We start from the raw sequence: 27,900 nt of genomic DNA on the forward strand, positions 1-27,900 counted from the left end.
AAGAATATAGCTCTGATAGATTCAGCACCTACATCACCACATATTGTTTGGGAGGGTTTCAAGAAAAATCCTCTGCTCTCATCCAAAAAACAAACTCTAGCATATTAAGTTGTCAGACGCTACTCTAAGAAACAGGGCTGGCTTCTATAGTCAAATGGAACAAAAATATATATTTTTGGCAGATGGGTTTGGTGCAAAAAGGGATAAAACATACCCCATGACCACAGTTACACTGCTGGATCTTTAAAGGAGACATATCATGCTTTTAAATCGTTCCTTTTAACATATAAATCATACATTTGTAGTCTATATAAAGCAGAACTGCAATGCTTGGGTCTGAATTCCTCATTATTATAGCTCCACAGGCCCCCTTTTTACCCCTTTTCTGGTGTGCGTCTGACATCAACTCGTTTTGGTGCGGTCTCTTTAAATACAACTGAGACACTTCATACCCCGCCCCCTCTCCAGTTTGTAGAGGTTCAACTCCACCCCGTTCGGCCATTTTTGTAGTTTAATAGCAGAGATACGATTATAGCGGCACAGAAACTTTTTATTCACACGTTATTAACAAAATGTCAACAACGGAAGACTTGTCCAGCCAGCCTTACATGTTCGAGCCAGAGTCCGGAGCCGGAGCGAGATGAAAATGAAGACGACGAACCTGCAGAAGAACGTCTTCATATGGATGTATCGCAATGGTGTGTTACTTACTGTATTTACACATGAAACTTTGGTCTTCCGACCTTTTACCACCGTGTCGATTTATTTTGATTAATATGTGCGAGGGAGAGAGAGCAAGACAGCGTCTAGTATGGAGAAGGTTTACACTTTCGCCAGGGTCTGAAGAGAGAGAGTGAACGCGCGCGCGACCGGGTCTCTCTCTCTCTGCTCGTTCTTTCAGTTAAACATGCGCACTGTCATAAGCGCGGCAGTTCATCTACATTAGACGGTGTAATGAAGCGTATGGGTTACTACATCCAACAACCGAACATTTTAACTTACCCGCTCGTAACTTCTGCATCTTTTAGCTTGGACTACAAAATTGCAGCGAGAAATAATAATGGCGGATCGCTCGAAGTGTTGGGCTGGAAGTCAATGTCCTTATTTGGCAGTTCCGCTGCAAATACTGTGACGTGATTGTTCACAAAACGTCATAGATAACAGAAAAATCTGAACAGGTTGAAAAATATGACCAAAACAGAATATAAAGATATCAACGAAGCACCTGAAGAGAATAATTTCAACTTTTCTGTACTTCTAAACACTCCAAATATACAACAAAATGCATTTAAGGGCTAAAAAAGTGGATTTAGCATGATATGTCCCCTTTAATGATGTGGACCTATTTTTCTGCCAGAGGTCCTGAACATCTTGGCCAGATACATAGCTAATACCAAACAGATACACATTTCAAGCCTCTGCTTGAATTCTTGGCCTGGAGCCTCACGGAAGGTGATCTGGATGAATAAAAGGAAGAGCAATGACAGGGCAAGACAAGAGAGGACCAGGCCTGGGACATTTACATTATGTTTTGTTTATGTGTGTTTTCTTTATTTTCATTTTGCGTTGGTTTATTTTATTATTAAAGTGTTGAAATGTTTGCTGGTTCCTGCCTCCTCCTTTCCTGAACAACAAACCTTGTTTGCGCATAAAAATAGGTGGATTGAAACATACTGACCACAAAATGAAGCTTCTGCAATGGCCATCCCAGTCCTCTGACCTCAACCCTATGAGTGTACCAATATGGACCTAGGACTTTGAAGGACTTTGAAGGATCTGGAGAGATTCTGTATGTAGGAATGGTCTCTGATCTCTTGTCAGGTGTTCTCCAAACTCATCAGGCATTAAATGAGAAGACTCAGAGCTGCCATTAAATAAGATTAGACTTTAGAATTTTTTTAATAAAAGATCAAAAGGATTAAAAATGCAGATTTATTTTTACAGGCTACTTTGTTCATATTTACCCAATGTAATGATATATAATTTTAAAGAAAGAAATGTCAATTTCTAGCTAGAATAAAATCATTCTCAACTTAAAATGTAGTTGAGCTCTATAGCATTTCACTGTGTGATTTTTGAATGATTATCTTTTAAAAAGGGTTTCATTATAAACAGTGCAGAATCAATAATAGTAGTAATAAGCTTCTACAAAATTCATAATTAGCTACTATCTCTGAACTAGTAAATAAGAATAAACAAACAATATGTTGAAAAGCAGACATGGTTACAGAGGTTAATAAGGACACAGTAAATGTAAATGTACCTTTAGAGGGCAGCCTATGCAAACCTACTTCTCCTTCTCCCCTTTAAAAGCCCCCACTCTATTCATCTACAGACACAAAACTTGTTTATGACTTTCCTGCATCAAGTTCCTATTTTCATAACAGGGCAATGGATATTGTGTCTAAACTGTGTTTCATCTTCATGTTTGCTCTCACAGAATGTAAGAAAGGCTCTTGAAAACCTGTTGACAATCAGACATATGTAACCTAGCCCACTTAATGAGCTCACAGGTAAATCATGTTTATAAAATGAACCAGCAGTCAGGACTTTGGTATAAACGCTTTTACAGAGCAGTTTTATTTAACAAGTGCCTTATAGACATATAAAAGACACCTAGTCATCAACAGAACAAAATAAACCAACCCAGGCAGTACACTGAGTTACAAGTGGAGTGAAGAAATTAATACTCAAAACAAACCATTAATTCACCACAGCATTTACCTATATGTGACACCCTCACACCAAACCACTGCATCCAATGAAAGTAAACACCACACGTGCGCCCACTGTCCCTCAAGTGCACTCGCCTGGGAAAAGAACAAACAAAAACAAATTTAAACAAACAACTCAACAATCCTTCATTCCCATCCTTCATTCCATTCTCATTTCCCTACAAATGTCATCAAAGAGGGACTCACTCGACATTTGCTTGTCACACTTAAAACAGTTTCACGCGAGTTCAAGAACTCATTAAAACCTCATATTAGATAAAGACAGTAAGAAACAAAACTCTAAACAGATAACAATCGGTGCCAGTCCTTGTTTTAGTAACTTGTGCTTTCCACTGATATATTAGTCATCAGCCCCGCTCATGCAGAATCACAATGCTTGTTTTAGCAGTTTGCATTATACACTGAATCAGCTCGCCCCAGAACAAACAAAGAGCCCAGCTTCCCGTTCACCTTCTCGTCTACTGATCGTTTGTCTCACTTTAAATATGTTGTTTCACCTGGTCTTAATTGGTGTGATTATTAATTCTAACTAGGGTTGCAAAGGGGCGGAAAATTTCCGGTAAATTTCCGGAAAGTTTCCAGTAAATTTCCATGGGAAGTTAAGCTGGGGAATTTTGGAAATATTCATTACCACGGCAACCGCTTGCGCGTCCACTCTGAAAGTAACTGTACACATAAGAGATGGATAGATACATTATTTAAGGTTATTTCTATTCGTTAGAATATTGATAAATGAACTTGTTGTCAAGTAAGCCACGTTGCGAGCATGTGCATCTCTCTAAACTTTCAGTGTGCTGCACTGCTCTAGTTGACTTCTGCACCTTCCCCCCCGAAAATATCACGTTAATTTTGAAAACGTAATAATTTTTGCGGATCCTCTTGGTCATTCTTCATGTTTCTTTGACAAATATCAGTGTCTCAGTCTCACGCACGCTGCACGTGAGTTAACCACGCCTACTTATTTACATGTCGCGGTATACATGTAATAAAAAAATCTGTTACGGTTGACATTTTCTTCCATGGTAACGATATATACCGTCATACCGCCCAGCCCTACTTATGTGGTAAATAAAGTTATGCTAGCTTATTTAGCATCTAACTTTTCAGCTTGCTATCTACTAGATGAATACATTTGTATGTGATATTTGCAATTTAAACATTTAATAAATATATTTCCCCATAATATCATCAAAACTTACTTCACTTTGTTTAGTCCACAGGCTCAAATGTGTGCCTTCAATAGTCTTGTGCTTTGGGCTTCTGTACATGTGATGGAGGCATGCAAAGTGCCAGCAGGGGGTGTGGTCTCAGCCATGCAGTAAGCAGTGTGCTATGTGCATGTGATTGAGGAATGGCATGGATATTCATTTGAATGGCATCTGTTTGTTTTAGTCAAGATTATGCTAAAATATACTTTCCTCAACTGTATTTAAGTTCCCTATGAAGAGCCAACCCTCAACTTAGAAAATTCCCAGTTTATTCCTGTTTATTCCCATAAATTCCTGTTAATTCCCTTAAATTCCCATTAATTCCCATGGAAAGTTTCCATCTTTGAAAATTCCCAGAATTTTGCAACCCTAATTCTAACACCCTTACCAGTCATGCCCCACACAATTCTTCCCCAGGTCCTAGTGTCCCCCTCTCTGCCACACATATATTCATGTGTGCTGTTGTAAATGTTAATGTTGAACTGTTCATTTTTCAGTCTGTTGGTGTCAGACACTGACTGAGTCTGAGTCAGCGGTTATTAAACCTGGAGGATCTCACAGACTTACCTGTACAGCCTCTGGATTTAGTGGTGACCAGGACTTGTCCTGGATCAGACAGGCTGCAGGAGGAGGTCTGGAGTGGCTGGCATACATCTCATCTAGCAGTAGTTATATACACTACTCTCAGTCTGTTCAGGGACGGTTCACCATCTCCAGAGACAACAGCAAGAAACAGATGTATCTGCAGATGAATAATATGAAGAATGAAGACACTGCTGTATATTATTGTGCAAGAGAGTCACAGTGACAAATACTGTACAAAATTGGAAAACAACCATAAACGTTATCATTCTATGCTCCTGTCACGGTGTGGTTGCAGCAAGGAGAGTTTAGGCAGAATGTAAATGCAGCAGTCAACTTTACTTAACAAATAATCAAAATAACAAACATTCAGGATATCAAGAGAATATAAAACGCAGGAGAGAAACACCCATAACCAAAGACATACTAATAGACATAAGATTTCTAGTGGTGTCCGAAACCATAGTGGACGTTATCGAGTGCACTCATTCAATCCCATAATACACCCCAATAATGAGTGCACAACTGATCGTATGCTCAACGACTATACCATGCACTGTAAGGGTCATGCCAAATGAATTCCCACGTCTGACCAGAAGATGGTGCCCACAGCTGAATCATCCATCCATCCATTTTCCAAATGCTGGTCCAATGTGGCTGCAGTGTAATATCATACAGGTATAATTTCATTTTTAATTGATTATTAAATTGTTTAATTAAGGTTTATACACACTAGTTTCCATGAAAGAGTTCAAGATGTTTTCATCTTTTCATTTCTACTGGCGCTGCCAGTTTACCAAGATTCACTTGCTTTCATTCACTCCGTCATATTTGACATAGTTACCTTGGTTTGCCTTTGTATGCAAATTACCTGATTTAGGGAGGGTCAGTGAACAACTCTAAAAGTACTTGTTATAAAACCGAATTCTCAGTGTCCTGCAGCTGCAGTGCAATTAAATATTTTGCTCATCATTTTACAGTTTTTGGGGTGATAATGGAAATGCTACTGCATGGAGTTCTGCTGTTGATTATTTCATGTGAGAAACTCTCAGTTCTTCTCAATTAATGGTGCTGTTTTAAATTAAATTAACGTTCATTTTCCATGTTGTTCAGGTGTTAGTGGTCAGTCTTTGACCTCCTCAGATTCTGTGGTGAAAAGACCAGGAGAATCAGTCACTCTGTCCTGCGGTGTCTCTGGATTCTCAGTGGGCAGCTACTGGATGAACTGGATCCGTCAGAAACCAGGGAGAGAACTGGAGTGGGTTGGACGTATAGCTGGCTCAACTGTATATTATGCTCAGTCTCTACAGGGCCAGTTCTCCATCACCACAGACACCAGTAAAAACATGTTGTATTTAGAGGTGAAAAGCCTGAAGACTGAAGACACAGCTGTTTATTACTGTGCAAGAGATTCACAGTAAGACAAAAGACTGCAGGGCTGAACAAAAACTGTCATGATCACTGAAGCAATTACTGCAAATTTCCCCACAATTCAATACAGTACTTGTTTAAAGATGTCATTTAAAATATCTTAATATTTCTGAATAAACAGCTTCCCAAATAAATGAGAGTATGAGTCTAGGCTGGTAATTAAGTAAGTTCATAAAGAAAATAGATTCCAAGCTTGGAGGGTTGATCACTGATTACCCTTTTCCACCAGCATGAACCGGGTGCTATAGTTCAGAGCTAGAGCTATTGCCGGTTAGTGAGATACCAGCCTGGTCTCATTGTTAATACGTAGGTATTAATACGTAAATTTCAAAGATAGAAAACATACTTTTTGTACGTTTGGATAGATGCTGAAACGTAGGCTGGATGTATCTGCAACATTTAAACGTATCATTATTACGATTTTACAGGTACAAAACGTTAACTATTTACGAATCTTTCATATCATAAAGATATCTGTATAATTTCCCTTTTACCGTTTTATAGATAAATGTAAGATCCCTTAACCCTAATCCCAAACCTAAACATACCAATTTATAAACTGCGTAAAACGTATTAATGGACTGAGATGTGTAGGGAAATGGAGCTTTATTAACAATATAGCATTAAAATATAGGTCACTAATCCTACTCCTAACGTTACCCCTAAACCTACCCATAACCATTTCTTAAATCAAGAATGTATTTTTAAGGTTTTAAAGTATAGTCCTGTTTAACTACAGTAGGCTAATCCTCCAAAACGAGTTTGCAGCAGAAGGCACGAACAGAGCGAAATGTTAATATTTCTTAAATTAGCAATATGCATTTAATAAATGCGACTGAAAACATAATTGTTAAGACAATTGAGTGCAATAGAGTCGAAACATTAATGCCACGACTTTAATATGCATAGTTCATAATTTACGTTTTTTTTGTGCTGTCTATGCATACATATTTTACGTTTTAGTGATGTAAATACGTCAGTATTATATGTTTCTGTGTGTATAAAAAAAGATAAAACTTTCAAGTGAATTACTGAGTGGTAAATATCCTTTACAAAGTGCAAGATGAATCCAGTTAGGGTTGATTTTTTTTCTTTTGTCCTGACCTTCCTTTGATATAAAATCTGCTGGAGGATGGGCTATGCAAATTAAAATGTACATTCTGCCTTATAAACTCTTCATATTTATCTCCTTTTCAGTATTCTGTCATTGAGATTTTTAACAGAAACTGCTGCAAAAATGGTCCTCAGAATTACTTGTTGTTTCATTAGCCTTCTAGTCTCCATTGAAAGTAAGTAAGATTTATTTTTAAGCATTTCAGTGCATAAACATTTGATTCATTTTCATCTCTTTGATGACAAGTCATCTCTATTTTTCACTTTATTGATAAAACTCAAGCATCACGTAAATTCTCATTTTATTTTAACAGTGTGCAAAGGTCAAACACTGACTGAGTCTGAGTCAGTCGTCATCAAACCTGGGAACGAACATAAACTGACCTGTACTTTCTCTGGGATTGAAGTTAATAATGCAGAAATTTCATGGATAAGACAGGCTGAAGGGAAAGGGCTTGAGTGGATCTCATATATTTCTGCTCCAAGCGGCAGTGACAAATATTACTCTAAAACCGTTGAAGGACGATTCACCATCTCCAGAGACAACAGTAAAATGCAGGTGTATCTGCACATGACAAATCTGCAGGCTGAGGACACTGGTGTTTATTACTGTGCCCGAAAAACACAAGAGACGGCTGTGCAGTACAATAACGTATGTGCTTTGGAGACATGCACTGTTCATGCCATATTTTATCAAAAACGCTCCAGATGGGTAATCTGATTTGTTTTTTTTTTTGTTTTTTTAATGACCCTTCTCTCATTCATCAACATGGAAACAACGCATAGTAACGGCGCATAGCATAGACATGGAAGACGACACATAGTAACGACAGAAGGAAACAACGCATAGTAACGGCGCATAGCATAGACATGGAAGACGACACATAGTAACAACAGAGGGAAACAACGCATAGCAACGACACATAGCAACGACAGAAGGAAACAACGCATAGTAACGACGCATATAGCATAGACATGGAAGACGACACATAAGGTGTTTCTCAATGTCAAGGATACTTCCTTGGCAGGACTGGTCCTTCCAAGTCACTTCCTTCAGAGGCTAGGCGAGGCTCCTCTTTAGCATTCGGAGAACACATAAATGGAACAGGCTAGCAAGTGCACGTCAGTGCGTCATTACGTCAGTGAAAATGAAAAACAGAGCGTTGCTATGGACGCAGTTCTGTTCACTCAGGCAATATAATCATTTTTTAAATCAATAAACTCCTTTTTAATCATAATGATTATTTGACTGTTAAGTGTGTTTAAACAGTGCGGGTCAATTTGACCCATAACATAATGGATGTAATTATTTTTTTAAACAAATGTTTGGTAACGTAAATATATTTACATTTGAAAGCATATTGATCCGTTAACGCTCCGACTCCATTAACGTCCAACATTTTGAATTTTTTGAACAAGATAGCAAAGCTGCGCGCATAGGATTGTGGTTGATTTGAGAGCGCGAAGAGCGCGAAGGCTACACATATGCATCCTTTCCTGTATATGCGATATTTTTCGAACGAAGGACTCAGTCCTTGGTGGAAATTCCGAGGATCCTCGACGTTGGAACAGTCCTTCGACGGATGTCGATGACGTAGCATCCTCGAAATTCTGGCTTCCGAGGATCCTTCCTTGACATTGAGAAACGCCTAGTGTAACGACAGAGGGAAACGACGCATAGCAACGTCAGAAGGAAACAACACATAGTAACGACGCATAGCATAGACATGGAAGACGACACATAGTAACGACAGAAGGAAACAACGCATAGTAACGACACATAGCAACGACAGAATGAAAAAAACACATAGTCATGACACATGCAGCATTGACACGCAAGACGACACAGTCAAACGACAAGGACAGATGACAGGAGTAAGTTGAGTGGACAAAGACAAAAGTTGAGTCATGTTGGCAATCACATAGACAGTGAACAGACACATAGACATGGAAGACGACACATAGCAGAGACAGACAGACATGGACATAAACAGTGAACAGACACATAGACATGGAAGACGACACACAGCATAGACAGATAGCATGTCGACATAATTTCGGCACAAATGGAACCCCATAGTGAGCTGCACTCTGTGGTGTGTCTCGGATGTTGCTGTTACATATGCAAGAAAGAGTTCAAATGTTAACTCTCAGGAGAGCCTTTTGTTTTCTCGAGGGGTAGCCCAGACTTGCTTGAAGAATTATTGATGTGTTGTATGTGTTACAGGTCCCGGGCAGTCGGGAGGACTGTAAGCAGTTTAAAAACTTAACTTAACAGTAAATGAGAGAGAGAGACAATAGTTAGTGGTTGCTTAAAGGTCCTCTTTGTTGTCTTTTAATCAATGTTGTACTTCAGAGTCATTAAGACACTTTGAATCACAGGATTCATAAATACGTTGAAATACATACCATATAGATACTTAAATCAATTCACAATAAATAAGTAAATAAATAAATCAAGAAACCTTAACCATATGTACAGACATGCTCTAGCCTAATTCACACAACTGGCTGTACTCGTAAGTATACACGAATGGAGTTCTTTATGACAAAAGCATGTATGTATATGATATATATGACATTAAAACATAAATAAGGTCCTCTTTGTTGTCTGAGGATGCACCACAATCGTCACGGCAACTCCACTCTCTCAACTGTCAACCAGAATTCAGAAGATGCAGCTGAGCTGCCAAATGTAAACTCACTACAATAATAAAACATTTCACGAGTTCACATCTACATATAATAGTACAATAAGTTTATGCGTATTTGGCGTGCTGTCCGGGGAGAGGGCTCCGAGCTCGGAGTTAGGCCCGAACCCAGAGCACTCCCCCCATAAAAGCCAGGTGAGCGCAGGACAGCAATTGTAAAATGATGTGGAATTAATCCCCCCAAAAAGTGCAGGGCATGAGAAGGTATTTACTAAAAACAAGCTTGACTGTTCGACCAGGAGGGCTCTCGCGACATCCGACAGGAACTTGGATGCTCACGGCATCGGACGGATAAGCCCATTCGGCAGTTGAACTGTCAACTTGATGACGCAAGATTTTTACGAGTGTGATTTGAGAGAGTTTAGCCATTCAACTGGGCGGGCCCTCGCAGCATCCGACGGGAACTTGGATGCTCACGGCATCGGATGGGTAGGCCTCGCCAGCGGAAGGGAGGGCACCCGCTGGACTCTGTCGGGGGGCTCGACCGGTGCTTCGAAGGGGGCTGGGACACGGGAACAGAACCCTCTCAGCCCGAAGAATGGGGAGCCCACACAGCGACACGAGCGCGGCCGTCCCACGACGACTAAGACGGGCAGACTCTCACTGCGATTCGAACGGGAGGGCTCGATCAGCGCTTCGGAAGGGGGGACAGAGCCCGGCCCTTGAACGAGGAGCCGTTACGTGTGCGAACGGGGGAGCCTGCCATTGTTTGTAAAAAAAAAAAAAAAAAAAAAAAAAAAAAAAAAACCACGCTGTATTGTAGATGTTTATTGTATCGAGCTTGAACGCAGCGAACCAAATGATACTGGAAGTGGGTTGGAACTTGGTACTGGTACTGAGAGTGACAATGGATGGAGCGCAGCAGGTGATGGAAATGAATGATTTAATTTTGACTTGGTGAGCATTTGATGTGGAAGCGGCTGGATCTGATGTAGGTTTTGAACGCTTCTGATGTGGGCCGAGTAGGGATTTGAACATTGAACGTTTATACTGCAGTAAATCAACGAGAGTGGTACAGTTGGCGAATTGAAAATATAAACGAAGTGACCTTTTTGCTCGATCAGTTTACTACTTGTTTAATGAAGAAAATATGGTTTCGATATCTACGATCTGTAAATCTGAGATTGAAGGATGGGTATTTGAGTCGACGTTAGATGTCATAGTCAATTCAGAGCGGTGGAGAAAACCGAAGACAGCTAGGACAGACGAGCTTCCAGTGTGCAGACGGAGTTGGTGGAATGGTATGCGAGACAGTGTTGGAATACATTTGGTGAGTATGTCAATTGCAATAGATTGACTGGTATCCGGACGAGTGGGATAAGTTCTTGAATCCTTTAAGAGCATGGATGTTTGAGATTTATGGCGGGGGCAGGCTTACCGTAGACTAATTTATTGAAAACTGAATGCTGGTTAGAAAGCTCTATTAAGCTTTTATGCTTTTGGCACCAACATCCTGAATTTCTGGAAAGAGTAATGGGAGAGAGTCAGCGATTTGATTTTGTGCTCCTGGAATGTGTTTGGCAGTTATTGCAAACTGATCAAGCGGAGTTCCAGATGGAACTCTGGACAAAGGAAAGGACATAAATCTCAAACACTCTTACACAAAGGAAACCCTAATTGAGGAGTGGCAATTAACGCGGGTGAGTAAGAACGACCTTTGTTGATGCAGTGCATAGTTTAGTTTGTCGCGATGGACCAGGATTCTGTTAGTTGACCACTTTCCCCCCTGGGAAAGCCGTGACGACGATTGAAAGGAGCTGTCAACGGCTTAATCGAGGGGGAGAGAGAGATGTAATCGTAGAAAAAGGTTAAGCCATTCCACTGATTAGAGTAAGTTATCCATAAACTTAGGGCGAGGAGGTGCGTGATGAAAGGGCGGCCTTGCGGAATTGTGTATAGCATGGTTTAGGTGGCAGAGCGGCGAGAAGAATTCGCGTTTGGAATTATTTGGGCAGTCTATGAGGTTGGACGGAAGGACTGCCTCCGCTGTGAGAACGATGCTTGGAGAGAAGAGAAAACATAGATGCATGCAGTGTCCACTGGGAGACCAATGCTCGCTGGACAGAGAAGAGAGAAAAATGGATGCATGCAGTGTCCGCTGGGAGACCAATGCTCGCTGGACAGAAGATAAAACTTAGATGCATGCTACAGTACATCCTCTGGGAGACCGAAGCTCGCTGGACGGAGAAAGGCTGTAGCAGAAGATGAGATTAGCCGGAGAAACAGTTCTCCTGCTGGAGCAGACACATCCCTGCTAACAGTAGAGAAAATGAACTGGAGTAACAAATCCTGTGGGAGCAAAGGAAACCTCACTGCTGTGGCAGTAGAGAATTAGCCAGAGAAACAGCTTGTGGGAGCATAGGAGACATCACTACTGCGGCAGGGGAGAAAGTAGCTAGAATAACAGAAATCCTGAGGGAGCAAAGGAACCTCATTGCTGTGGCAGTAGAGAATTAGCCAGAGAAACAGTTCCTGCAGGAGCAGAGGAGACATTGCTGCTGCGGCAGGGGAGAAAATAGCCAGTAACAGAAAACCCATGAGAGCGAAGGAAAACCTTACTGCTGTGGCAGTAGAGAATCGGCCAGAGAAACAGAGCTCTTTCGGGAGCAGGAGACAGCAGTATAGAAAATTAGTCAGAGAAATAGAGTTCCTGCGGGAGCAGAGGAGACATCACTGCAGTGGCAGTAAACAAGATTAGCTAAAGAAACAGGGCTTCTGCGGGAGCAGAGGAGACAGCCTTGTTACAGCAGTATAGAAAATTAGCCAGAGAAATAGAGTTCCTGCGGGAGCAGAGGAGACATCACTGCAGTGGCAGTAAACAAGATTAGCTAAAGAAACAGGGCTTCTGCGGGAGCAGAGGAGACAGTCTTGTTACAGCAGTATAGAAAATTAGCCAGAGAAATAGAGTTCCTGCGGGAACAGAGGAGACATCAGTGCTGTGGCAGTGGAGAAAATAGCCGGAGTAACAGAAAACCTGTGGGAGCAGAGTAGACATCACTCCTGTGGCAGTGGAGAAAATAGCCGGAGTAACAGAAAACCTACGGGAGCAGAGGAGACATCACTGCTGAAGCAGTGGAGAATTAGCTGGAGAAACAGTTCCTGCGGGAGCAGAGAAGACATCACTGCTGAAGCAGTGGAGAATTAGCTGGAGAAACAGTTCCTGCGGGAGCAGAGGAGACATCACAGCTGTGGCAGGGGAGAAAAATAGCGAGAGAAACGGAAATCCTGTGGGAGCAGGGGAGACACTGCAGTGGCAGTAAACAAGATTAGCTAAGGGAACAGAGCTCCTGCGGGAGCAGAGGAGACATCACTGTTGCGGCAATGGAGAAAAAGCCGGAGTAAGATAAAACCTGTGGTAGCAGAAGAAAACATCACTGCTGCGGCAATGGAGCAAATAGCCAGAGTTACGGAGAACCTGTGGGAGCAGAGGAAACATCACTGCTGTGGCAGAGGAAAAAAATAGCCAGAGTAACATGAAACCAGGAAATGAGCTCCTGCAGTGTGTGGATGAGCAAAGGGAGGAGGAGAGTGGGGCTTGGAGAGCCGATGGTCATCTTTTTGTGCGTTAATCTAAGACGCGATGAAGAGGAGGTTAGAGATGAAATCCTTGCAGGATTATGCATTTCTGTTGTTTAAGTGGCCGAGCACAGATATCAGTTTGCTTAGAACGATATTGACTGTCTGAAAGGTGGACGAGATCCGAAAGTCCTATTTATTTATTTATTCTTTGCCGTGAGGACTGGAGATCAACTGTGTTCAAATTAATGGCCACGATTCGATGAGGCTGAACCCATGGTTTTAACCTGCGTTTGGAATCCAGCGCTTAGCCAAACTGCAGGGCTGAAAGATCAATTATTGAACGTTTGATGATTAACAACGTCAAAGTACACTCTGATTTAGATAACGATTGTTCGTTTATCTGTTGCTGGTTTCTAAGGAGACAGCTTACGTAAAAGACGACGCTTTGCATGAATTTAGTTTAGGCACTTTGTGTTTGTTTCAAGATCGCTGGTATTTCGCCCGTGGTGGCAAGGATCCGTTTATTTGGCTTGACGCCCGCAATATAACACCCGAGGATTCTGGCAAATATTCCAAAAGGACGGAAAATTCCTTCATCGGATGGGAGAGCTTGATTCGGACATGTTGGGAAGATAGGGCGCAACCAAATGCTGACAAACTTTCAATGAACAGAGATAGGTCTGCTGTGAATTTATACTCTGTCATTGAGTTGATTACTGATTAATCTCCAGCTGTGCATAATTTGGTTAATTATCTGAACCTGCTCCTCCCGAACTTTGTTAATAAAACATCATATATATATATATATACACAAGTAAACTGAAATAGACATAGGTAATAAAAGAAAGAAAGAAAGAAAGAAAGAAAGAAAGAAAGAAAGAAAGAAAGAAAGAAAGAAAGAAAGAAAGAAATACAAACAATCCAATATCCCTGTGACCCAACTAAATTCAGGGTGGTCACACATGCAATACATTGCGTTTTAATATATCGATGTTGCTAAAAGTTTTTTAAAACATATTTAACATTATCTTTGGTCACTGTAAAAAATATTGTAAAAAAAAGTAATTAACCTGGTTGCTTTAAAATTAAAACATTTAGTTAATACAATAAAGCAGATTGGTTTAAATCAACAGAAATGCAAAATATTATGTTATCTGAACCATGTAAATTATCTAAGTTGATTTGACAAAAGAAAAAAAATGTGACGTTACCTTAAAATCAACACGCAAATAAAATCCCATCCTATCTACTTTCTAAATGCATGTTATGGATCTTATTATGAACAATTCAACCCTTTTTTTTTTACCTCATAATCTTTAATGAAAATATCATTACTGGACTGAGAGAAAATAATAAACTGCAGACACATGCAGACTTGTTGCTACTTCTGTTGAATCGTGACACGATAGTTGTTTATGACTTCCTGATGACAACCCCTGTACAACAGGCGGCTTGGGCGGACCCCCCCAGTTGACTGTCCTGATAAACTCTACGCAGAGCTCGCGGTTATCGCAACCAACCTGGGTTTCCTAACCTAAGGGATCTAAAGCCACTATAATATCAGACTTGATGACGCATCAGCGCAAACTTTCTGGATTTCTGAAATGGCTATACGCAATGGCTGATGGAGAGTAACCAAGATGTCGGTAACACCGATTTTGATCATCGAATAATGATCGTATGGGGGATACCAAACGTGTAACAAATCTAAAAAATGAGATGGGTGCCGTAAGAGGCCTGACAAATTCATGGCCTGATTTGACTAGCGTGTGTATCAACAACAAAGAGCCAATATGTGTAATCCTCAGAAATGTTCTGGACGTGATTTCTGATTGTAGCAATGGGTTTGGAGTTACCGAAGTACTCTGTATGTGTAGGCTACTCTGTGTACACTATGTGTAGCCTACATATGTATCAGATGTATGTGTGACATTGGTTTCACAAATTGCTGATGATATCACCATCGACAATTTTTTTTAAACGCTGGTCAATTATGCCCTAGACCGAAACATGACAGTCTGCAGAGATTTTCTATTCTGGCTAGACCACCTGTAATGTCATTATAGCCCCTTTCACACAGTGCGATGATCCCGGGCAGGATAAATTGGCAGAACGCCTTCTGAGTGAACGCAAACACGACCCGGGATTGATGCCGGCATCGATGCCGGGTTGGGGACCTAGTAACATTGCAGTGTTCAGTCCCGGAACGCGCGCTGTGTTAACAAAAGCCGTAATAATGCCGTGTCGTAGTGATGACGCTGAAGCCAGGATCGTTCGCCAGCTGTGAAACGGTACGTAATGCGAAAGTTTATGATCGAATCATAGAAAAAAAATGCACAAGATCGAATCATAGAAAAAAAATGCACAAGCGTGGAAATCGCAGCTCATAAGCAAACTTAAGACGCTGCTGAGACATTACAAGTCACATCGATGTCACGTGTCTTTACGGGATTTTTACGGGTTGTGTGTGAACGCACTCTCTGATTCCAGAAAATCACTGGCAGTGTGAATGAATCAAAATCAAATGAACCCGGGTCAAATCCCGGGTCACTTTATCCGTGTATTTTCCGGAATCTCTGTGTGAAAGGGGCTTATTATTGTTTGACTTTGTGTAAGTAATGCTATTTTGCCATTTTCTTCACAACTTCAATGTATTCAACCATTTGAAATAAAAGGCTGAATCACTTAACCTGTTACTCTGAGCTGTGAATGTAATTCCACCACACAGTTCATGAGACGCAATTTCTGACATTCTTTCATACATACTAATGAATAATACATGAGATAAAAAGAATCATGTCGAAGTTAAGAAATACTAAAGGAACATGCCCCTTCCATCGTCTTAATGCTGCTGTGAACCGAAACCGTGTCGCGCAGTTCGCCAACAAAACCCAGCCATGGTATATTAATACCAAATCCCCTCCGCACATCTGTTAGTGGCGATCTAACGGTGCGCCCTAAGTGCACCTCCTGCAGCCGCTCTCCATGTTTTTACATGGCTATAGATTAAGACCAGCTCCCAGTGAATTACATCCTATGTGAGGAGACGCAGGATCATTCATATGGCACCACACAAAAAACACTCACGAGAAAAATCTCATATCTGCGCTTAAATTATTAAATTAGATTAAATTATATGAGAGTGAGTAAATGATGACAGAATGTTATTTTATTTTGGTGAACTATCCCTTTAATATTCACACATGGTGGAACTGTCTCCAATACTCAATGCAAATTCTCCAGTATTTATATACCCAGCCCAGCCTTGGCTGTGAATATTTCTTGTGCTCCCACAAAGCAGAGAAGAAGAACCACTCATAAAATCATGTTTTATCTGTCTGTACTCCTAATGTCTGCCATGCCTTGTGAGTAAAATTCTTCAAGGTTTTTAGAGCAGCATTAAACTGTTCAACATTGATACATCCATAATAACCACAAAAAGTCCATTTCAAAATGACGTTATTTGTGCTTAATTTGCAGATGTGTGCAGCACTGTGGAGCACAACCAACCAAGCTCACTTTCTGTAAAACCTGGAGAATCTTTTACCATGTCCTGTAAAGTATCAGGTTATGCTCTCAGTGATGGCTCCAAGGCACCTTCCTGGATTAGACAAGCTCAGGGGAAGATCCTCAAGTTCATTGGCATGATCCATGCTGGTGGTAGAATAGACTACAAGGACTCACTGAAAAATAAGTTCACCATCTCCAGAGACACATCTACAAGCACAGTATATCTTAAAGGACAAAATCTGTAATTTGAGGACACGGCTGTGTATTATTGTGTTCGGTATACAGGCACTGTGATGAATACCAGTTTAATGGTATTAACCAGTTTAACCAGTCACTTAACACTTAACATGCATGACTAGATTGGAAGTTGAATGCCATGGTAAGACCTTAATCATCAGACACGTTAAGAACTCTTTATCATTACTATTGAAAACAAACTGTGGAAATAATTGTTTTAATTATTTAAATAAAATCATTTCTTTATTATTAAAAAAGAAAAACAAAATTATTACACACACACACACGAATATGACACCAAACCATGTTAATTATTAATTTATTTGTTTTTAATTTAAAATCATTTAAAGATACCAGAATAATACTATCAAACAACTAAACAAATAAATAATAGAGTTCGAAATACAAAGATTTTAGTTCATTACTCTGTATGCCTTGTATGGATCCATTATATATATCTGATTCAGTAATATTCAGTAACCCTTATTCAAATTCAGTACATCCGAAACTGAATATTTAATTAGATTATGCAAATTCATCTTCCTCTTGAACCTTCATAATAAGTTCTGTATCCCTGTACAGCTCGATAATTCAGTACAACAATATGGAGCATAACGGTTTGGGATTTACATACTGTTACTGGCTTCTCGATGTTTGATTCCAGTCTTTAATGCTCATAATATAATGCTTTATTTTTATCTGAATTTACACACATTTATCATGTTTTATTTTGCAGAGAAGCACTGTGACTGAAATGACTGCAGCACTGTGCACAAAAACTGCCAAGACAGTATAAAGAGATATTTTCACATTAAATAATGATTGAGTTAGAAAACAGCATTTCTGGAGATTTTCATATTTGAATAAGAACATTTCAATAAAGCTTATGTTATTCTGTTGTTTGGTGATGTTTTTAACATAAAAAGAGTGAATAGCTCTCTAGAGTCTGTCTTAACAACAGAACATTGCAGAGGCTAAAGACACAGCTGTAGTAATGGGACTCTGCCCATTCCTAAAACAGTCCTGTACCCACTCTCACCAGGACACGTCACTGTTTATCTGTTTGAAGAAACTCAGACTAAGTCACATGCTCGTGCCAGCTGTAACGAAAATAAAAATATATATATATCAAGAGGTGGTACTATTGCCCTTGAAATGAACCTCAATGGACTCAAGCTCCACAAACAACAGTATTTGCTGTCAGGATTTCAATGCAAATTATCTGATGTCTGTTTCATATTTAAACAACTGCACTGTTGACTGGAGAACTCATCACTAGTTCAGCCTTGATATAAATCATGTTCACTTTGTATCTGTTGCTGAGAGTGGGTCTTTAAATACATCCTAATAAACTCCAAATCTGGCATACAAGGCAGATTCATGAGGAATCACAACCTGTTACTGAAACTGACTTATGCCCAAAACTGACACACTAATCCGGAAAGGAGAGGGAACAACAACAATATACTAAAAAACAAATATTCATTCTAAACTAGAAATTACTTTAGGAATTAGACAAAAAAATGGCCCGTCACTGGGCAGTGCTGGTGAATTTCAAAATATGCATCTTTCCACTGTAGATGCTCTGGAGCCAGTTGCACCAACAGGGCTTTACTAAGCCTGGTCCTAACTGCTAAGTAGGTCTTAGTTAAGACCAGTCTTTAGAGTTGACCTAACGTCTGTTGCACCAACCAAACTTAAGCCTAGGCTTAACTACGCCTGGTCTTAGCGTTGCGCGTTCATGTGTTCTTGACCAGCAGCGCGCGTTGCTAGGTTACGCTGTAAACTAAGGGCGGTGAGCAGATCGCGGAAGGCGACAGCTCAGTGCCAGTGACACTCTGCGGATGGCCCGACATGCGGTGGATTTGTGGACATTAATCATATCTCCAACAGTGTTTTGAAACGCACCATTTGCATAAAAACGTAGCGCTATTAATAGCTGTAATACTGGTGTCAATGCTGCGTTGTGGTCCGATACATACTGTAAGTCGGATGACAGCTCTTCAACAAGTTCATATATCCCTCCGACAGAATCGAAACCTCTCTATCAGCTCCTCATCATTGTAAAGGTCCAATGGATTGCTTCTGTCCCGAATAACTCTCTTCCGTCTAAAAGCCCGCTCATTGTAAAGTCTGTAACGTTATATAAGGCGCGCCATGTCTTTACTACTGTATTTACTTATGTGGTTACGAAGTGGTTACTATAGAAACATTATCGGATAACGGCTATTAACGCTATTATATGCCTAGATTTTGCATTTACGCCTGCTACTGACTAGGCGTAAGATTTACGCCCGGTCTTAGCGAGAAGAGGACTTAAGCCTGGATGGTGCAACGGTCGTAACTTTTAGGTCGGACTTAGAATGCTGAGTTAAGACCTACTTACCTTAAGACCAGGCGTACGCCCTGTTGGTGCAACTGGCCCCTGGTGCTCTGGTTGCATCTCTGAAACATTGACTCAATAACAAATAACAAACCATGAATAAATTACAGAACAAAGGTGTACACTGATAAAGTAATTTACATTTACATTTACATTTATTCATTTAGCTGACGCTTTTATCCAAAGCGACTTACAATTGCTATATATGTCAGAGGTCGCACGCCTCTGGAGCAACTAGGGGATAAGTGTCTTGCTCAGGGACACATTGGTGTCTCACAGTGGATTCGAACCCGGGTCTCTCACACCAAAGGCATGTGTCTTATCCATTGCGCCACCACCACCAAGTAATATATCTTTTCTAACTTATCAAAATGTTGGTCAAGGTTTTTTCCCTTGTCTACTGTGATAATTTGCAGATTACTGCATTAAACTACTAGCCTGGGTTTCCCCATACTGCCTTAAGCAGCGCGATTTTATTCAGCTGCAAGGTAGTCTGGCTACCATGGGCTAATTTTTCCCCTGAAATAGGGAACCAATCACAGAACGGGGAGGGAGCAGCAAGACGATGACGAAGTATATGCGACACACCGAAGCAGTTTGTTTATCTATGGATCCAACATGACAGACGTAAAAATATATGCATATTTAGTTTAGCAAGCAAACACATCTACAAAAATATGCCTGTATTTCAAGTTGATAAAATAATTTAAAATCCACATCAGTTTATTTGTGCCGACGCACCACCCCTCCCAGGATCTATAACGTTACCTAGGCTACTTCCACTTTTAAAAATTCATCATAACCGCGCGCGCGATCTGCTTGCAGTCGTCGAGATGGATGCTGAGGAGTTGAAGAAAAGAATAGCTAGTGGAGATTGTAAAGTTGTCGACAATACGTCATCAAAAATCAAGTCCAGTGTGTGGGAGAAATTTGGAGTTATCTGAAGAAAATATTTTACAAAGCTTTGCTGCAAACATTTTCGTGTTGGATAGCCGCAAATGTGGAACTTCATCCCTGAGGAAGCATGCAGATAACTGGTAACAAAGCCGTTCTATCGAACGGTATTTTTCATATTTAACACTGTTAGTAGGCCTATGTGTGGTGTGCAGGGCGTGTTTGAACCCAAAATTGTCAGATGTAGGCTAGACGAAATTGCGTGGCATATAGTGGTGTAGCCGCGTCTGTTCGATTTGTGTGGTAACGTTAGCCATGTTCTTCATGTATCGGCCTTTTGACAGCTTCGGCTGAAGTTGTCCTTGTGATAATTGTCGTGTAATAACTTCTGTATGACCTGGCAATAAACATTTTTGTAAGTGTCTATAATGTGATAGTCTAAACTGATTTTATTTCGGGTGCGGGTCGGGTGTCGGTTCTATTTTAAGCGGGTCGGTGCAGATTTTTATTAGTGCTGCTGTCGGAAAACGGGTCAGGTGCGGATTTACAAAATCGGACCCGTGCAGGACTCTCTGGTGTACACATAAATCTCTGACCCATCGTCGTCTTCTTCGTTGAATATCTGTCGCTCTACTTACGTCATCTGGTATAATTTGAAACGATTGGCAATAGAGCTGGTAAGTCCCGCCCCTTCCGTAAAACCCCGCTGGACCTCAAAGTTGAAAAACCGTCAATGCAAGTGAATGGGAGAAAATAATTATTTTCTGATCCCGTTTGAATTGTGCCATGAATTGAACATATGTTGTCTGTGAATTTTTTATATAACTTTTCATGTTACGAGTTTGACAGTATATGGTATGATTCTTCGGCTAGCAGTTGTGGAAAAGACATAACGAGAAAGACTACATATCGCCTATGTGACGTCACCCCATAAAGTTGATTTACCCGTGGTTTTCACCAACCTCAACGATTTTGTCCTCTCCCTGAAAGAAGGCGGTGAAGTGCATCAAAGACACAGCCATGTTTAGCGGGATCCGTGAGCTAGTGTCCGTGTGCTAGTGGTGTTGACGTTTCAAACGCGTCGAGAGTTGTAGTCCACAAAGTGCTCTCACACAAAATCTAACCGTATCAAACTTCTACCCGCTAAATTGTATCATTCTTTACACGAAAAGTTATATAAAAAATTCACAGACAACATATGTTCACATTCATGGCACAATTCAAACGGGACCAGAAAATAATTATTTTCTCCCATTCACTTGCATTGACGGTTTTTCAATTTTGAGGTCCAGCGGGGTTTTGCGGAAGGGGCGGGACTTACCAGCTCTATAAGCTACGTACAGGCGCATTTGATAGACATTTGTAGTGCCCAATAAACGGGTCTGGGCATTCGTAAACCACGCCTCAAATACGAGAAAATGAACATGTAGTATCCAGACCACGTCTCAAAGAGAAAGTGGTCTGATGTTAGCCAGGCTATTAAACTACAGTGTAAGTCTGCAAACCTCCAAAGATGCAAATTATTTTGTGGGAAGGGTCAACGTCTCCCCGCCTCCTGAAAGATTGTGTTATAAGCTGAACTTTCAGTCAGTGCATGTGTTCAGTGACTAAAACAGCTTCAGTGTAACCTATAACTGTTTTACTGGCTTTTTCTGTTATAATGGAGATGCTACTATATGGACTCCTACTGATGATTATTGCATGTGAGAAACTTCCATTTGTAGAAGATTATTATTTCATTGTTCTAAATCATCTAACATGATTTTTCCTCTGTTTTTCAGGTGTTAGTGGTCAGTCTTTGACCTCCTGCAGATTCTGTGATGAAAAAAACAGGAGAATCAGTCACTCTGTCCTGCGGTGTCTCTGGATTCTCAATGGGCAGCTACTGGATGCACTGGATCCGTCAGAAACCAGGGAGAGGACTGGAGTAGATCGGCCGCATTGATGGTGGCACTGGCACTATTTTTGCTCAGTCTCTACAGGGCCAGTTCTCCATCACCAAAGACACCAGTAAAAACATGCTGTATTTAGAGGTGAAAAGCCTAAAGACTGAAGACACAGCTGTTTATTACTGTGCAACAGAGTCACAGTAAGACAAAAGACTGCAGGGCTGCACAAAAACTATTCATGTCTCTGAGGGCTCAAGAGCACTTGATACTTTTGTAACAAGCCACTTTATTGATTTTTACTTTATTAAAATATTGATTTAAATCCTTAACTACTTCTTCGTGGAGGTCTTTCTAAATGAACAACAAACATTATAAGCATACCCGAATTCATGCAACAACAAAACAAAACAAAAAACATTCACAAATTAAAATGCAGCTCAGTTCTATGGCATTCCAATGTGTGATTTTTTTTTTTTTTTAACAACTGGAAAGTTAAATGTTACAGTACATTCATATAATTGAATATCTTTAAATGCTGATCTTTTGGACAGGTTTTCAGACAGAAATCATGCAAAGTTGTAAAGAAGCTTTAGGAAAATATATATAAACATTTTTGTAAAAATTCATAATTAGCTACTATGTCTCTGAACTAGTAAATAAGAATAAAAATATGTTGAAAGGCAGACATGGTTACAGAGGTTATTAAGGTTACAGAAAATAGAAACCTTTAGAGGGCAGGCAAACTTGTCCTCCCTTTTAAGCCCCACTGTATTCATTAACATACTTTATTAATCTACTCATTTGTGACTTTACTGCATCAGGTTACTGATTACATAACATGGTAATGGATATTGTATCTAAACTGTGTTTTATATTCATGTTTGCTCTCACAGAATGTAAGAGGGGCTTCTGAAAACCTGTTGACAATCAGACTTATTCATGTTTTAAATGTTAATGTTGAACTGTTTTTCAATCTGTTGGTGTCAATGCAGTACTTGAGTGTCTTGTTTTATTTATTTTCCTATAAAAGCAACAGAATTTAAATAATATCCAATGTATTCACAACAAAGCACATGAGTGTGAATCACGCAATATCGCCTTTGATTTCATAGGTGTCTGATCCACTATTTGTGCTATACAAGACGTGAGAACAACGGCTCAATGGTGGAAAAGGGCCGATCTGTTTGCCTGTACACATTCAACTACTGCACACTGAACTCTACAACTTCACTACAGTCCTTTATTCACTTTCACATAAACATAACACAACATCACATCTGTTTTAATAGAACTCAGATGAGGTTGCATGCTCCTGCCTGCTTTGAAAATAATCACATTTATTCATTCGGCAGAAAGACATTGTTATATCTATATCAAGATGTGGCACTATTGTTCATGAAATGACCCTTTATGGCCACAAGATCTAGTTTTTGCTAATTCAGGGTTTCTATGCAAATTATATCAAGAGGTGGTACTATTGCCCTTGAAATGAACCTCAATGGACTCAAGCTCCACAAACTACAGTATTTGCTATCAGGATTTCTATGCAAATTATCTGATGTCTGTTTCATATTTAAACAACTGCACTGTTGACTGGAGAACTCATCACTAGTTCAGCCTTGATATAAATCATGTTCACTTTGTATCTGTTGATGTTGCTGGCCGCAGTGTCTGGTAAGTATATTCCCTGAAAAAAAAAAAAAAAAAAAAATATTTTCTTATTGTAAATAAATACACAATACTTATTGTAAAAAAAAAATAAAATAAAAAAATTCTCCACAGGTATTGACTCTCAGGTTGTGCTCACACAGTCTGAACAGTCAGTAGTTGTGGCTCCAGGTGGTTCCCACAAACTGACCTGTGCATGTAGTGGATTCACTCTTAGTAGCACTGAGATGCACTGGATCCGTCAGGCACCTGGAAAAGGACTGGAATGGATTATTTATTATTATTCAGATTCTTATAAGAGCTCAGCTCAGTCAGTCCAGGGCAGGTTCACAGCAACTAAGGACAGCTCTAATTTCTATCTGCACATGAATCAGCTGAAGACTGAAGACACTGCAGTGTATTACTGTGCAAGAGACACTGTGGAAACACTAATACAGGCAGCTGTACAAAAACTCATCATGAGAAATGAGGTGGACATGGTTGAGTAACACTGAAAAAAGGGAAGAGCCTCTGAAGTGACATAAGGCCTGTCTGAAGTGTTTTGAATGTATTAAATACAAAAACCGTTAATATTAAAATGATTCCTTATTTTTAATCATAATGACATCAGTTTCCCACAGTATGTCTTAGTATGTAAGTATAAGCATATCTGTTCTGTTTAGCATACATTCCCTTATATTAATAATGGACTGGATTATTTTTTCTACCACATAACTTCATTAATTCAACTAATACATGGATGTTGTCAGGATGGAGCGATTTCAAACCGCGTTTTTGAGACTGTCTTTGTTCACTGCAGTTTTAAGGAGAAAATACTCAGCAATGGTGTTGACATGAATTTGCACATGGTTTGTCTAAAAGCATATTAAAAAAAAAACACATAGACATATAAACAACATTGAAAACTTGATTGTCACCAAAGGGTGTCTTTAAATACATCCTAATAAACTCCAAATCCGGCATACAAGGCAGATACATGTGGAATCACAACCAGTTACTGAAACTGACTTATGCCCAAAACTGACACACTAATCCGGAAAGGAGAGGGAACAACAACAATACACTAAAAAACAAATATTCATTCTAAACTAGAAATTAGTTTAGAAATTAGACATCTAAAAAAATGGCCTGTCACTGGGCAGTGCTGGTGAATTTCCAAATATGCATCTTCCCACTGTAGATGCTCTGGTGCTCTGGTTGCATCTCTGAAACATTGACTCAATAACAAATAACAAACCATGAATAAATTACAGAACAAAGGTGTACACTGATAAAGTAATATATCTTTTCTCACTTATCAAATGTTGGTCAAGATTTTTTTTCCCTTGTCTACTGTGATAATTTGCAGATTACTCCATTAAACTACAGTGTAAGTCTGCAAACCTCCAAAGATGCAAATTATTTTGTGGGAAGGGTCAACGTCTCCCCGACTCCTGAAAGTGTGTTATAAGCTGAACTTTCAGTCAGTGCATGTGTTCAGTGACTAAAACAGCTGCAGTGTAACCTATAACTGTTTTACTGCCTCTTTCTGTTGTAATGGAGATGCTACTATATGGACTCCTACTGATGATTATTGCATGTGAGAAACTCCCATTTGTAGTAGATTATTATTTAATTGTTCTAAATCATCTAACATGATTTTTCCTCTGTTTTTCAGGTGTTAGTGGTCAGTCTTTGACCTCCTCAGATTCTGTGGTGAAAAGACCAGGAGAATCAGTCACTCTGTCCTGCGGTGTCTCTGGATTCTCAATGGGCAGCTATTACATGCACTGGATCCGTCAGAAACCAGGGAGAGGACTGGAGTGGATCGGCCGCATTGATGGTGGCACTGGCACTATTTTTGCTCAGTCTCTACAGGGCCAGTTCTCCATCACCAAAGACACCAGTAAAAACATGCTGTATTTAGAGGTGAAAAGCCTGAAGACTGAAGACACAGCTGTTTATTACTGTGCAAGAGATTCACAGTAAGACAAAAGACTGCAGGGATGAACAAAAACTACTAATGTGATCTCTGAGAGCTCAAGAGCACTTGATACTTTTGTAACAAGCCACTTTATTGATTTTTACTTTATTCAAATATTGATTTAAATCCTTAACTACTTCTTCGTGGAGGTCTTTCTAAATGAACAACAAGCATTATAAGCATACCCGAATTCATGCAACAACAAAACAACAACAAAAAACATTCACAAATTAAAATGCAGCTGAGTTCTATGGCATTCCAATGTGTGATTTTTTTTTTTTTTTTTAACAACTGGAAAGTTAAATGTTACAGTACATTCATATTATTGAATATCTTTAATAAATGCTGATCTTTTGGACAGGTTTTCAGAAATCATGCAACAAGTTGTAAAGAAGCTTTAGGAAAATATATATAAACATTTTTGTAAAAATTCATAATTAGCTACTATGTCTCTGAACTAGTAAATAAGAATAAAAATGTGTTGAAAGGCAGACATGGTTACAGAGGTTATTAAGGTTACAGAAAATAGAAACCTTTAGAGGGCAGCCTATGCAAACTTGTCCTCCCTTTTAAGCCCCACTGTATTCATTAACATACTTTATTAATCTACTCATTTGTGACTTTACTGCATCAGGTTACTTATTACATAACATGGCAATGGATATTGTGTCTAAACTGTGTTTTATCTTTGTTTTTGCTCTCACAGAATGTAAGAAGGGCTTTTGAAAACCTGTTGACAATCAGACTTATTCATGTTTTAAATGTTAATGTTGAACTGTTTTTCAATCTGTTGGTGTCAATGCAGTACTTTTGGGTGTCTTGTTTTATTTATTTTCATATAAAAGCAACAGAATTTAAATAATATCCAATGTATTAACAACAAAGCACATGAGTGTGAATCACGCAATATCACCTTTAATTTCATAGGTGTCTGGTCCACTATTTGTGCTATACAAGACGTGATAACAATGGCTCAATGGTGGAAAAGGGCTGATCTGTTTGCCTGTACACATTCAACTACTGCACACTGAACTCTACAACTACAGTCCTTTATTCACTTTCACATAAACATAACACAACATCACATCTGTTTTAATGGAACTCAGATGAGGCTTCATGCTCCTGCCTGCTTTGAAAATAATCACATGTATTGATGCTGCAGAAGGACATTGTTATATCCATATCAAGATGTGGCACTATTGTTCATGAAATGACCCTTTATGGCCACAAGATCTAGTTTTTTGCTAATTCGGGGTTTCTATGCAAATTATCTGATGTCTGTTTCATATTTAAACAACTGCACTGTTGACTGGAGAACTCATCACTAGTTCAGCCTTGATATAAATCATGTTCACTTTGTATCTGTTGTTGTTGCTGGCCGCAGTGTCTGGTAAGTATATTCCCTGAACAAAATAAACTCTTTTCTTATTGTAAATAAATACATGATCCTAATTATTTGTAAAAAAAATGTTTATTGTTTATCCACAGGTATTGACTCTCAGGTTGTGCTCACACAGTCTGAACAGTCAGTAGTTGTGGCTCCAGGTGGTTCCCACAAACTGACCTGTGCATGTAGTGGATTCACTCTTAGTAGCACTGAGATGCACTGGATCCGTCAGGCACCTGGAAAAGGACTGGAATGGATTATTTATTATTATTCAGATTCTTCTAAGAGCTCAGCTCAGTCAGTCCAGGGCAGGTTCACAGCAACTAAGGACGGCTCTAATTTCTATCTGCACATGAATCAGCTGAAGACTGAAGACACTGCAGTGTATTACTGTGCAAGAGACACTGTGGAAACACTAATACAGGCAGCTGTACAAAAACTCATAAGAAATGAGGTGGACATGGCTGAGTAACACTGAAAAAAGGGAAGAGCCTCTGAAGTGACATAAGGCCTGTCTGAAGTGTTTTGTATGTATTAAATACAAAAACCCGTTAATATTAAAATGATTCCTTATTTTTAATCATAATGACATCTGTTTTCCACAGTATCTGTTCAGCATACATTCCCTTATATTAATAGTGGACTGGATTATTTTTTTCTACCACATAAC

The 27,900-nt window shown here is 39.7% G+C and overlaps 1 protein-coding gene and 1 gene segment (V, D, J or C); both read left to right on the forward strand.

Annotated features, from left to right (window-relative positions):
• The window catches only part of LOC308697650 (immunoglobulin gamma-1 heavy chain-like), a 460,983-nt gene that overhangs the window by 46,884 nt on the left and 386,199 nt on the right, over positions 1-27,900 (forward strand). The window lies entirely within an intron of this gene.
• The window catches only part of LOC308697676 (immunoglobulin heavy constant mu-like), a 290,700-nt gene continuing 288,152 nt past the window's right edge, over positions 25,353-27,900 (forward strand). The window contains exons 1-2 of the C gene segment in view: positions 25,353-25,459; positions 25,538-25,844.

Source organism: Scardinius erythrophthalmus, assembly GCF_964197995.2.
Source record: "Scardinius erythrophthalmus genome assembly, chromosome: 1".
Taxonomy (NCBI): Eukaryota; Metazoa; Chordata; class Actinopteri; order Cypriniformes; family Leuciscidae; genus Scardinius; species Scardinius erythrophthalmus.